Source organism: Telopea speciosissima, chromosome 1 (genome assembly GCF_018873765.1).
Source record: "Telopea speciosissima isolate NSW1024214 ecotype Mountain lineage chromosome 1, Tspe_v1, whole genome shotgun sequence".
Lineage (NCBI taxonomy): Eukaryota > Viridiplantae > Streptophyta > Magnoliopsida > Proteales > Proteaceae > Telopea > Telopea speciosissima.
This window is the reverse complement of record NC_057916.1, coordinates 8094272-8106385: the sequence shown is the minus strand read 5'-3', so window position 1 is coordinate 8106385 and position 12114 is coordinate 8094272. Positions and strand designations below refer to the sequence as shown.

The following is a 12114-nucleotide window of genomic DNA, read 5'->3' as shown; positions in this document are numbered from 1 at the left end:
GGCAAACCTAAGGGGGTCGCCGTGTAATTTACCCAAATAAAAAAAACCAATCTTTGCCTAGGGAGTCCACCGAATCATTAGTAGAAGTTGGGAAACCCAAGAATGATGCAGTTGATGCAGCCATCTACCCCCCTGGTTTCTCTAAAATGTCAAATGTTGTCAAGGAATCTCTTACCCATGACCTCCAGCCTAAAACATTGTTAGAATCAACCTAGCTTACCACATGAATAGAATTAAGCTTCTTCATTATATTAGCTAAATAGATGTTAAACGGACACAGCTCCAACTTTATATTGGTCACATCTGCAAAACAAAAACGGTCAATTGAAAATATTTATATAGAGGAGGTGGCATCACAGATACGTGCCAGCTGTAGTTTCGTACGACTCATGTGCTTAAGCTGAATAATCACCACGCGCAATTTTACATACATCTTCCAGGCCAACTAAGGATTTTAAACTCAAATCGGCTCTAAAAACCCTATCAAGTTTCACACATAAAAGAAATGCATAAAGATTAGATTAAATGCTTTACTTCAAAATAGCACAAATTAGAATGTGCACTGCAAGGGAATGACTGAAAAATAAAGAAGAGAAAAGAGGAAGAAGGAAGAAATTCAATTGTAGCGGCGATAAAAAAACCTGGTTGTCCCACCCACCAAGATGAACTTACAAGGACATGGGAGTCTCTGGCACTTCTCTTGGGATCAGTAGCAAAGAAAACAGTGTAGACAAGGATGAAAGTATCAATAAATTCAGCTGCCAAACCCACACCTTTGCTGTAGCCATCGGCGATCTCGTTCGCCCCACCACCATACTGCACATAGTAAGACTTTTGGAAGGCCTTTACTAGCCCTACACCACACATTGCACCCAAGAATTGTGCCACCATGTACATCACAGCACGGATTAGTGACACTTTATGGGCTAAGAAAAGCCCAAACGTAACTGCTGGGTTATTATGCCCTCCTGTACACACACACAACTATTTAGAGGGAAAAAAGAGAGAGACGAGAGTTATTAATCATTATTGAAAAAATTCCTTTCTCTTCAATGGCTATCTTTCTTTTTTAAATATAAGAAAGAAGGGATACAGAGAATAACCTAAGCATAGCAATTGAAACAAAAACAAAATAAGTAAAATAAAATTAACTCAATAGAACAAAGTGAAGCGAGGCATTGAAATTGAAATTGAAAATGAAAAAAATTACCAATGAAAATGCCAACAGGTAACAGTGGGCCTCGCTGTATTGGACGAGGACTTTTATTGAGGTTTTGCCTGATGGAGCACCAATGTCCTAGAAAAACCAAAAAGCATTGTTATACACAACAGAATGAAGAGACAACACTAAACCTATGTTTCCTCTCAGGAAAAACATGAAAAAGTTAAAACTACCAACCAATTCGAACATTAACTGCAACACTGCAACCTCTCATCGCCCGTGCAAAAGCCTCCAGAACCACCAAACCATAGATCATATGTAATGCAGTTTCACAAAAATTAATGAGGGCAAACAGAACAAAGGTTTCTAATCATAATTAAGCCCCCCTCATTCTCTATTGATTCTGATCTTCTAACACTACTTTAAGACCTGCTGTTACCACTTTCCACACTCCTGCTCTCTTTCTGTTAGTTCCCATAGCAGCCTCGATCACACCCTGCTATTATTAACAGAGATATCTGTCCTGTTTTAAAGACTGATAGGTTTGATCTAAAGGGTTACTCAACCCAAGTTTCAGGCTCAAAAGGTCTGTAGTTTTGAGTAACAAAATATACCCCATTCTGTTAATGAGCTTTCGATTTCCTTCATTTCTCTTTTAATCTTCTAATCATATATGTTGTTTCTGTGGCCTACCCAGTTCCTGTAGTCAAGTGTTTCTTGTTTCCTAATTAGCCTATACTGTCCTTTTAGAGCCTTTGCAAATTCTGCCCTAATCTCAATTTAGGGTTGGGTTTCAGACCATGCACCAGGAGAATTATCCAAAGTGAGCATTTTTCTTAGGTTCCAACTCATATTCCACGGATTTTGGTGAATCTTCTCTACACCATCTTCTCATTAAGAATTTGCTTATCCTCCACAAACAGGCTGGTAATTAGTAGTGAAATATCATATAAAAATAATTGCCATTCAATGAAACCAACAACAACCATTGGGGTTAGATAAGAATAAAACAGAAGGTAACCAAACCTTAAGTATCTGTTTACTGTCCTTGTCCCAAAAATTGAAAGCACCATCAGAACCTGATTTTGCAAAGTATGGTGTACATGAATAAGGGATACCTAGACAAGCTCTGAATGTATATCAAGCAAAAGAAAAATCAAACCTCATCATGAGTCAAAAGTTCAGAAGATATCTATGAGGGATATGATTTGAAACGAAAAAAGAATATCTGAAACATATGGAACCTTTTAATTGGTAACACTAACAATATTTTTTTTTCATTAACATAAATTTTATAAAAAGAAAGATAATATGGTATAACAAGCCTCCAAGGAGGCAAGAGCACAGAAAATAAAAAACAACAAAGAACTACACCCCCGCCCCCTATAAAAGCCCACACCTCATAATGGAATGGTATTCCCATAACAGAATCTCAAAAGTAAAACGCCTTGCTTGGTCAACTCATCAGCCATCTCATTGACCACTCTAGGCTGACGTTGAAAAGGGCAATGCAGGCTAGAGGCAAGATGAGGAATGCATCCAACTAAATGTGCAAATCTCCAAGGTTTCCTGAGTATGATCAACCATACAAGTAACAACATTTACATGATCTCCTATAAATATGCATGAAACGAAATACCTGAAACAACCAGAACCATGACAAAATGGAGTAATAGGATTAGAGATGAAGAACTTACTGGAACTCCATGAACTTAGCACCTATGTCCTAGAAAAACCAAAAAGCATTGTTATACACCACAGAATGAAGAGACAACACTAAACCTATGTTTCCTATCAGGGAAAACATGAATAAGTTAAAACTCATGGATCATGTTAAAGAAAAGAAAATTAAAATCGGATGCAACTACTAACCAATTTGAACATTAACTGCAACACTGCAACCTCTCATCGCCAGTGCAAAAGCCTCCAGAACCACCAAACCTAGATCAGATGTAATGCAGTTTCACAAAAAATAATGAGGGCAAACAGAACAAAGGTTTCTAATCATAATTTAGCCACTACCAGAATATAAACTATGATTATTCACCTTAAGAATCTATTTTTTTCTTTTTCTTTTTTTGTTACTTGTAGGATTTACCAATAAAATTAAAATATTCCATATTACAGAAATTGAACCTCTATTTCTACATATACACGCACGCACACAAAGCAGGAACATGTACAAGCAAACAGGCATGAGAGCTCTGATAGCCAAGGAAGAAATGGACCATTCAACTTCAGGTTGTAAAATTCTTCTAGTTAATTCCTCCAAGTCTGAAGACAGTTCAGGAGCCCAATTTTTTAGTTAAGAACATGCAAAGTATTTTCAAGGGTTTCATGATAAGCTGCCTAAAAAACAAACCAGGGTACCTTCTTTTGGTTGCCTTTTAAGCATGTAAAGCACTGATTGGTTGCGTCATAGCCTAGGATGAAACCCTGAATGAAAAATAGAATTAGACTCCAGAACCCAAGTGATTTGGATAAATGAAAAAAATGCAATATCCAAGTATCCACTAAATATTGGAAAGATGAAATCCAATGTAAGATGGAAGCTATCTGAAAGGAAAAGATTCTGTCAAGTCTATCTTTTCCAAAAGCCATAGGAACACTTTTCACAACCTCATTGATTTTAATTTAGTAACTAGCATTGGTGTGAATTTTCTAATGCACTAAAGCCTGCAAAAGGTTGCAGCACACTGTTTTCAAACTTCAAACAAAAATTTCAAGGGGGGGGATAAATGTGATAAATCTTCTCAACGCCCATCATTAAGAATGATTACAAGAGATGTAAACGCCTTTCGTGAGTTGTCTTACAATAGAAACAGAAGCCATCCCACTGAAAGAACCGCCATGTAGGAAGGTCTTCAGACCAAACATCATCTTCTTCGCATTTCATCCAAGCCAATAACACTGTGTCAATCCTCTAAAGACAGAGAAATTCCCAATGATTAGAGAGCTAAAAATAAATTGAGATCATAATGTACATGTATCTAGCTCACCAGCATTTCTGGGGTCAAAAATCAGCATCTTTGGTCACTTGCCTGTGATGAATGAATGCCTCAATGCTTGAGATACTGTCATTTTCTTCTCTGGATCTAAGACAAATATTTTTTCTAGAAGATCTTAGAAATTTGCCAACATCTTCGGAACCTCACCAGGGGAGCTTGTAATTAAGGAACCAATGTCTTTTTGCTTAATATTGAGAAGCAGCCTCTTCACAGTCTGCAGACATAGTTTACAAGGCTAAATTAAAATGAGGGCATTGATGCTTCCCCTTTTTCTTTTCTTTTTTTTTTTTGGGGGGGGGGGGTGAGGGGGGGAGAGGGTGGTTGTAGTAGGGAAAACAATAGAAACAGTCACTGAAACATAATCACTACAGATTTCATTGACAAGTAACTTCTCACCTTCTTTGTAACACGATCTTCTTCAGTAGCATGAAAATTCAAATCCTGGTCCAAATGCTGATTGGTAAATCCACCCTATGTTGAAATCAGCACAAGCAATAAATATAAGAATCATAACATAGTATTTCCATTCAATAACCTAAAATAATAAGCTAAAGATATTGATGACCATGGAAACAAAACTGCAAAAAATAAAGGGTTTAAACACCCCTCATGAGGGTTGCAGGGAATCTGAAGAAAACAAAAATCAAATTTCAACCTTGTGGAGCATCTTATTTGGAAAAGATCCCTTCAACTCCATGTGGAGATGCAACACGTCATTGTTTGATGGGCCTGGAAAAAGGATTTTCCCCAAATAAAGCTCATATAAAAAGCAACCAACAGACCATATATCCATAGGATGATCATATGGCAAGCCAAGAACTGCAGCAGGAAAAGAAAATTCAATATTTTACTGACAGAAACCAATTAAAAATAAAACAATATCTCAACAAACACATAACCTGCCCCCCCCCCCAAAAAAAATTAAAAATAAAAAATCAAGGGATATGAAACAAAGAACTTACTTATTTCAGGAGCTCGGTAAAAGCGGCTCACAAGATCCGGAGTGATCTCATTTTTTCCGGCAAACATGGCATTGCCAAAATCACAAAGCTTCAACACATTTTTGTCTCATCTACCTGAATGGGACAACATACATATGTTAGAAAGTCATAAAAGAAACCACCCCAGTAATGGAAGAATAATTTAAACTCACCAGCATATTATCTGGCTTTATGTCACAATGCAGGACCCCACAGTTCCGCAGATGCTTTAATGCAATAAAAAGCTGTTTGGCATATTCTCTTACAGTTCCCAGATTAAGGCCAATATTACGACCAAACTTCTTTAGTACCTCACGAAGATTCATATGAAGAGATTCAAAAACCAAACAAAGATGATTTCGGTACTTGAAACTTCAGAAAATTCGAACACAATGGCATCAATTCTCAGGATCTGCACCAGCTAATTTCTTCAATATTATCAGCTCTTCTAAACCTGCCTTGTACCTGTGCATTGAAATACAGTCAACAGTAACTTGCACTATCCAGTTAAAATCAATATTTAGCTAGAACTAAAGCAATCTGAGGGCAAAAAGAGTAACATCAACTCACATAGTGTCATTATTGCTTATTGCCACCTCTTCAAGATCACCCTTCCCAGCCTTGAGGTCCTTTGCACGAACTACTGCCGAAAAAACGCCTTTTCCATGGGCTGCAGTAACTTCATACCTACTGTCAAGTATTTCTCCAAATGATAGCCTGCACAGAGAATATGTGAATACCGTGAAGAGAAGATATCAAAGTACAATTCCTGCAAATGATAGGTCAACCCGAAATCCAGTTGATACCAAAGAGACATAATAGTTCTTTTCCTTGCATATGATCAAAGAAAACAAAGAAAGGTTTGACGAAGGACTTACTGTAATAACCCTCTGCATCGTCCCAGTTGTCATGAAGACCACTTCTTTCAAGATGCGAACCATCTCCTTTTCCCTGCAAAAATTACTAAGCATGAGGATAACTGTTCAAGACAAAATCAGTGAAGAATAGAAGTCATTTGGGAGGGGTGGGGGAAGAGAGAGAGAGAGAGAGAGAGAGCAACCACTGTATCTAATAAATGAAGTATAATACAAGTGGGAGTAAAATAACTCCACTACCACATTATTATGCATTTTATAGCAAAAACCAAAGAAATGACAACCCACCCAGAGATAAATAACAAGAAATTTTATAAAGACCCAACAAGAGCAAAGCAGAATAACCCTAAAAAAGGTAAAACAACAAAGGAATAGTAATTCCATAGACATCTCAGTCCTAGATATTCCATTTTCTGTTCAGTAAATCATTGCAGCTGCACCAACCCACACCCTTGTAAGGATCAGAAGATGTAATTTTGCAACAGTCAAGAGGGAAAAAAAAAGGACAGAGTGGTCAATTTTCGGACATTCCAGATCATTTTTTCTGTAAGGCAGTACACACGGCTTTTCCATAGGTCCAACAGACTACGTCAGATCAAAGAAGTTTTCTTATAGGGCAACTGAACTAGATAGCTGATTGAATTTACTTTTGATCTACAAAATCAAAGTACTATAATCCCAGCTTTTTATTTATTTAAATAAGTTGCAATACCAAGCAACTTTTTAGAAGTTTAGCATAAGTACGCAACTCCCTTTAAAACACATTTCTCTAACCGCAATCGCAGGCCATCACTAAAAACCCATAACATACTGCTCATGTGGTGCATGTACAAATTACAAGAAGAAGGAGAGAACATGGGATTATCAGCAGGTCCAAAGTGGCCTCAGTTGAACATGCTATCTCAGGTAGGACAAACCATATACTTCATTTGGTTATTCAAATCAGTTTTCTATTATACACGATTTTCCAGAAACCTAGTTCAGCTTTCTATTATCTACATTAAATGTTCAGCAAACAAAGAAGATATGCATCATTATAACCATCATATACAGGGGAAGAGAAATAAGCACAGAGTAGATTACGATTGTCACTTCAAAATAGCACAAATTAGAATGACTAAAAAATAAGGAAGAGAAAAGAGGAAGAAGGAAGAAATTCTATTGAGGCAGCGATCAAAAAACCCGGTTGTCCCAAGAAGTAGCGACGAGGTAATTTCCCCCCGGACTGAAATAAGAACTTGAACACTGCGCCATAGAAAAGAACAGAGATTATAAAATTGCAAGCAATTAAATATAGAAGAATCCACTGTGATGGCTGCTATACTAAGGGAGGGATTGGGGGCAGAAGAAGATGCATAGGACAGGCCTGTTTTTCTTAATCAATTTCTTCTACGTTCGGTTCTGATGTTCGAAATTGATCGGAACTGCTTTCTTCTTCTGTGGTTGGGTTAACCTGGTCTTGGGAACAGGAGGAGGGCTTTCGTTGATGGATGAGAAGAACCACCTCCTCAGCTTCGAAGAAGGAGTTGAAGTGATATTGAAGATGGAAGCAGAAAAAGGGTTTGGTCTTCTGCAATTCGGAGGGGAGAGCAAATTAAGGCGAGTATAGAGGGGAGCGATTCTTAACAGAGTTCGTCTCATTATTCTAAGGATATTTTCCGGTGAGGGTTTTAGCAGTTTAGAATTTATACTGTCTCGGAGTGGTTACCTGTGAGTGAGGCTGTGAGTGAGCGAAAGACAGTGAGCCGCAAGGTATGTTCAGTCTTCTCCAACCAGCAACTATAATCCCAAGCACTCCTGTAACATTCAACATAGAATCCCAGCAACTCAGTCCAGCGAGCCGCAAGATATGTTCAGTCTTCTCCAACCAGCAATTATAATCCCAAGCACTCCTGTAACATTCAACATAGAATTCCAGCAGTAACACAACACTCACGATAGAATCTCAGTTGAACAAAAGATCTCAGAACAGTAACCACAACACAGGGTATCGAATGGAAAGAAAAAGAAGATAGAAAAGGTTGAAGGGGTTAGGGTTGATCAAGCCTCTCACTCTCTCCTAGGTATCTCACCTATAAGGTCTCTCACCTCACTGTATCACACAACCATTAGCACAAAGCCAAATTCAATCTCTTTTATAAATTGCGGAGGAAAGACAATGGTCTCGAATTCATATAGCTGCAGCTGCCTACTTCGAAAATAGAAAATAAACTAAATAGAAAGTCTCTTCTTGTAAGGTAATATTGAGACTTGTACACGAAGCTAATCAAATCTTGAGCTATGAAACAAAATGGAAAGTATTTGGAGTTGTTTTGAAAGCGAGGAAACGAAATAACGGTCGAGGAGAGATATTTAAGGAGGTCGCGTCAAAGATACACGCCAGCTGTAGAGACATGCGGGCAATCGTGTCAATGATATCGATCGAGTCTCTTACCAAAAAAAAAAGATATCGATCTCGAGTCAGTTATTAATTGAAAGATACTAATGGGTCCCACTAAATGTAATAATAATATTGTAATATAGTATTCTCCTTCCAAATCTGGTCCTAAGTCCCGCCATAACTATCAAAATTCAAAATCACCTGTTAATCAGCCTAATCACCACGTGGATTTTAAACTGGAAATCGGTGTCTTTGAAATATTGAATGGATCCTTAATTTTACTGAAAAACAAAAGAATGGGTCCTAAAAGCCCTAGAATTGGTAGGCATCTGCTTTTCAGCTGATGGATCTAAACACCCTAGGAACAAAAAGCATTTGTGTACTACACACACCAATGATTTTAAATTCCAAATTAAGTATCAAACCTATATTACAAACCCAAGAATTGACCCTTTAGATCCAAAAACTCAATGATTTGGTCCTAAAACCCTAGATCAACTGGATGTCAGGATCAATCACAGTCAATACATATCTAATTGGTCAATTCAACCAATCCAACTCCAATTTTTGAAACAATGTCGGTTGATCTTTATCAGTTGGGTTTCATGAACGATGGCAACTAGTCTGTGTGGAGCCCAAAATTTGTGGACAAATATAACTCAATATCCCAACTGTGTATAATTTCAACCCAAACAAAGATCCTTTACTCATATGTTAAGTTTTTAAAAATAGAGCTTTGAAATTCTAGAACCTCTGAATAGGGTGTGTTTATTTATATATGATTGAAAGTGACGAGAGACTAAGTGAGAATGAATCTGGAATTAACTGTAAGGAAAAAAGGTGGGTGAAACATGTAGTCGACCCAATTTAGTTATGATAAGCTGAGTAGTTGTTGTAAAAAGGTGGCCTTGTGACCATGTACATGCCCCCTCATAAGCTCTTTCTCCTCTTCTTAATTGAATGATGTGGGTCTCCTTATGTATGGCTTGAAACCCATTAAAATTCGTCTCTAAGCATATCTGATGCCAATATAAGGGGGGTATTGTATCTATCTCGCTCCTTTTGTCATTTGGTCAATCTATATATCATTCCTTAAATAACTAGAGTTGGGATAAGACATGGTTTGCATTAGCCACATGGTAATTTTCTGAGCTCAAACCAATTACAAGTGAGTGCCATTTGCATGCAGAGCAATAGAATTTTCCCATGGGTTACTCTTGCATTGTTGGAGAGCATTCCCACATGCTTTGCATGCAATTAGTACTTCCCTTTAATCATGTGCATCCATAATGTATTGGTGTTTTTGTTTGCATTTCCAATCATTTATTTATTTATTTATTGTGAATTGTTAGAGTTCCATTTTGTTTTGGGGAAAGTAATCTTTCGCGTTGCATGAAGGAAATAGACAAGCATTGATGATTGTCTATGTCTGCCCTCTATTTATGAATGGTCGAAAATATCTTTATTATTGTTGATACCCTACGAATACTATCGAATCCCCTCGATCAAGAGAGAATCCCTTGACGATGGCTGAAGGAAAACATTCTTTTAAGGTTATAGAAGGTTTTCACCTTGCCCATTTAAGGGATACAAAATATCTTTACTTTACATCATTTGGGTAGGATAAAGATTTGCCTTTATCTTTACCTTGTTAGGCCACAAGTGAAAATTCCTTTTATCTTACAAATAAACAAGAAATATTACCTTACAAATAAACAAGAAATAGGTCATAGCCTCATGGGTTGATTGGATAGGATGTATATGGGTTGGTCCTTTCGAATAATGTACATGTATATATATGGAGGAATGTAATGTATACTTACAAAATCATCTTGATCTCATGATTAGATAAAACTAATTTCCTAGAATGTATATATATGGAGGAACGTAATGTATACTTAAAGCAGATAACTAATTTTCCATAATTTGTACAGGCGCAGAGTGCTTACATCCGAGTGAGCGTGTGAGAGAGCGAAAGAATGAGAGGGAGAAGAGAAAATAGAGTTAATTTGAAAGGGAGGGAACAGAAAAAACGGTCAAGGGAAAATACTTACATAGAGGAGGTGGCGTTAGTGATACGCGCCAGCTGTAGTTAAGTACGACTTCACAGGGCAAGACGGTAAGTAGTAAGATGTGTACTAACCACACGCAATTTTACATATTTCTTTTACCAAAAACAAATTTACATATTTCTTGCCGAGCCAACTAATGATTTTAAAATTTAAACCGAAAATATTTTTTTTAACTGGATTTATTGAAAAGCTTTGAACACTGCTTAAATTTGATTTATATTGAAGGATTTATGTTCTGGTCAAACTTAATTTGGTATGCGCAAATGCTGTTTAAAATCACTCTGAATGAAAATATTTTTTTAGATATCACAACAACTGAATATTTTAGCGCACTTTTGGTTTTTAGCAATGTTTTACCATATTAAGATTTATGAAATTTTTAGATTTAAGAAACCCCAGCATTAGAAAGTTGAAAATTTTACCTACCATCGAAAATTCAATTTTTGTTCTTGAACTAGAGGGTTGATTTTTTATTTTTTAGGAATTTGATTTTAACTATTTTTATTGGATTCAAATAACGGTGTATTTGCTTATTTATGAATAATATCTTAAGTAAATAAAATACTAAATATTTATTTAAAGGATATTAGGCATAAATAAGTATCTAGTCTGGTTTTTGGCATAAGTGTCTGTCCTGATTTCTAACAAAGTTTCCTCAAGTTTTAATGGGGATAAGTGACAATTACATAGGTATTCAGGTCAAAACTAGCGAAATATGGTTGATACTAGTCGAAACCAACTGAAACCCTGTATTTTTTATACTCCAACCTTAACTCGTCTCGGTTTCTCAAGAAACTGAGATATCTTGATGGTTTTGGTTGGTTTCAACCGAGATCTCTTTTTATGGTTTTAAATCAAGTTGTTGGACTTAATCCCTTAGGCTTCTAGAAACCCATCAATGTGTGTGTGTGTGTGTGTGTGTGTGTGTGTGAGAGAGAGAGAGAGAGAGAGAGGAGTGGCGAGTGATGCAGATGCAAATGCAAGGAAGAGAAGAAGAAAGGGATAACATTTTTTTCTCCCTATAGCTGTAGGAGTTCTATTTTCAGTCAACCAGCCCAGATCGTGCGGTTAGGTTTAGGAGTTATTTTTTCTTTTTTCAAAATTAAATTGTGTCAAGAAGTAGTCTGTTTTGGCTATCCAAGCAGTAGGTTGAATTCCAAATAATATTAGTGCCTATTTCTGAGTTCTATAAATAGTTATAAGAGATACACCCCATCCCCATGTTTTTAAAAACAATAGAATTCAGTTTTTTTGTTTTAACTGAAAGAGCTGTGGATTCTCAGCAGGTACTTGGTGGGTTCTATGGACTGACCTCAAGTGGATTCCTGTACCAATCTCTTTTTATTTATTTTCTAGAAATTTTCAGGTCAGTCCTTCCCTATTATAGTACCCTGTGATTCCCCTGTTTTTTGGTTATTTTCTGCTAGTTTTAACCTATCACATTTCTCTAGTTCCTACTCTGTTTAACCTGAAATTACACACCAGATCACTATTGTGGCTATTTTCTCTGAAATTTCTGTATTATTCTTCAAGTTCTGGTTCTGAATCTCTGAATTTTGGTGCATACCAATCCTAGTGACACTAGGACTCCGTCATCGCACCCGCTATTTGATCTCAGAATTCTCTCAAATTTTGTT

General features: G+C 36.8%; 1 pseudogene; it reads right to left on the bottom strand.

The window, feature by feature from the left end:
- Nucleotides 1–4195: 4195 nt before the first annotated feature.
- On the bottom strand, nt 4196–6107 carry LOC122654223 (annotated as a pseudogene).
- Nucleotides 6108–12114: the final 6007 nt, after the last annotated feature.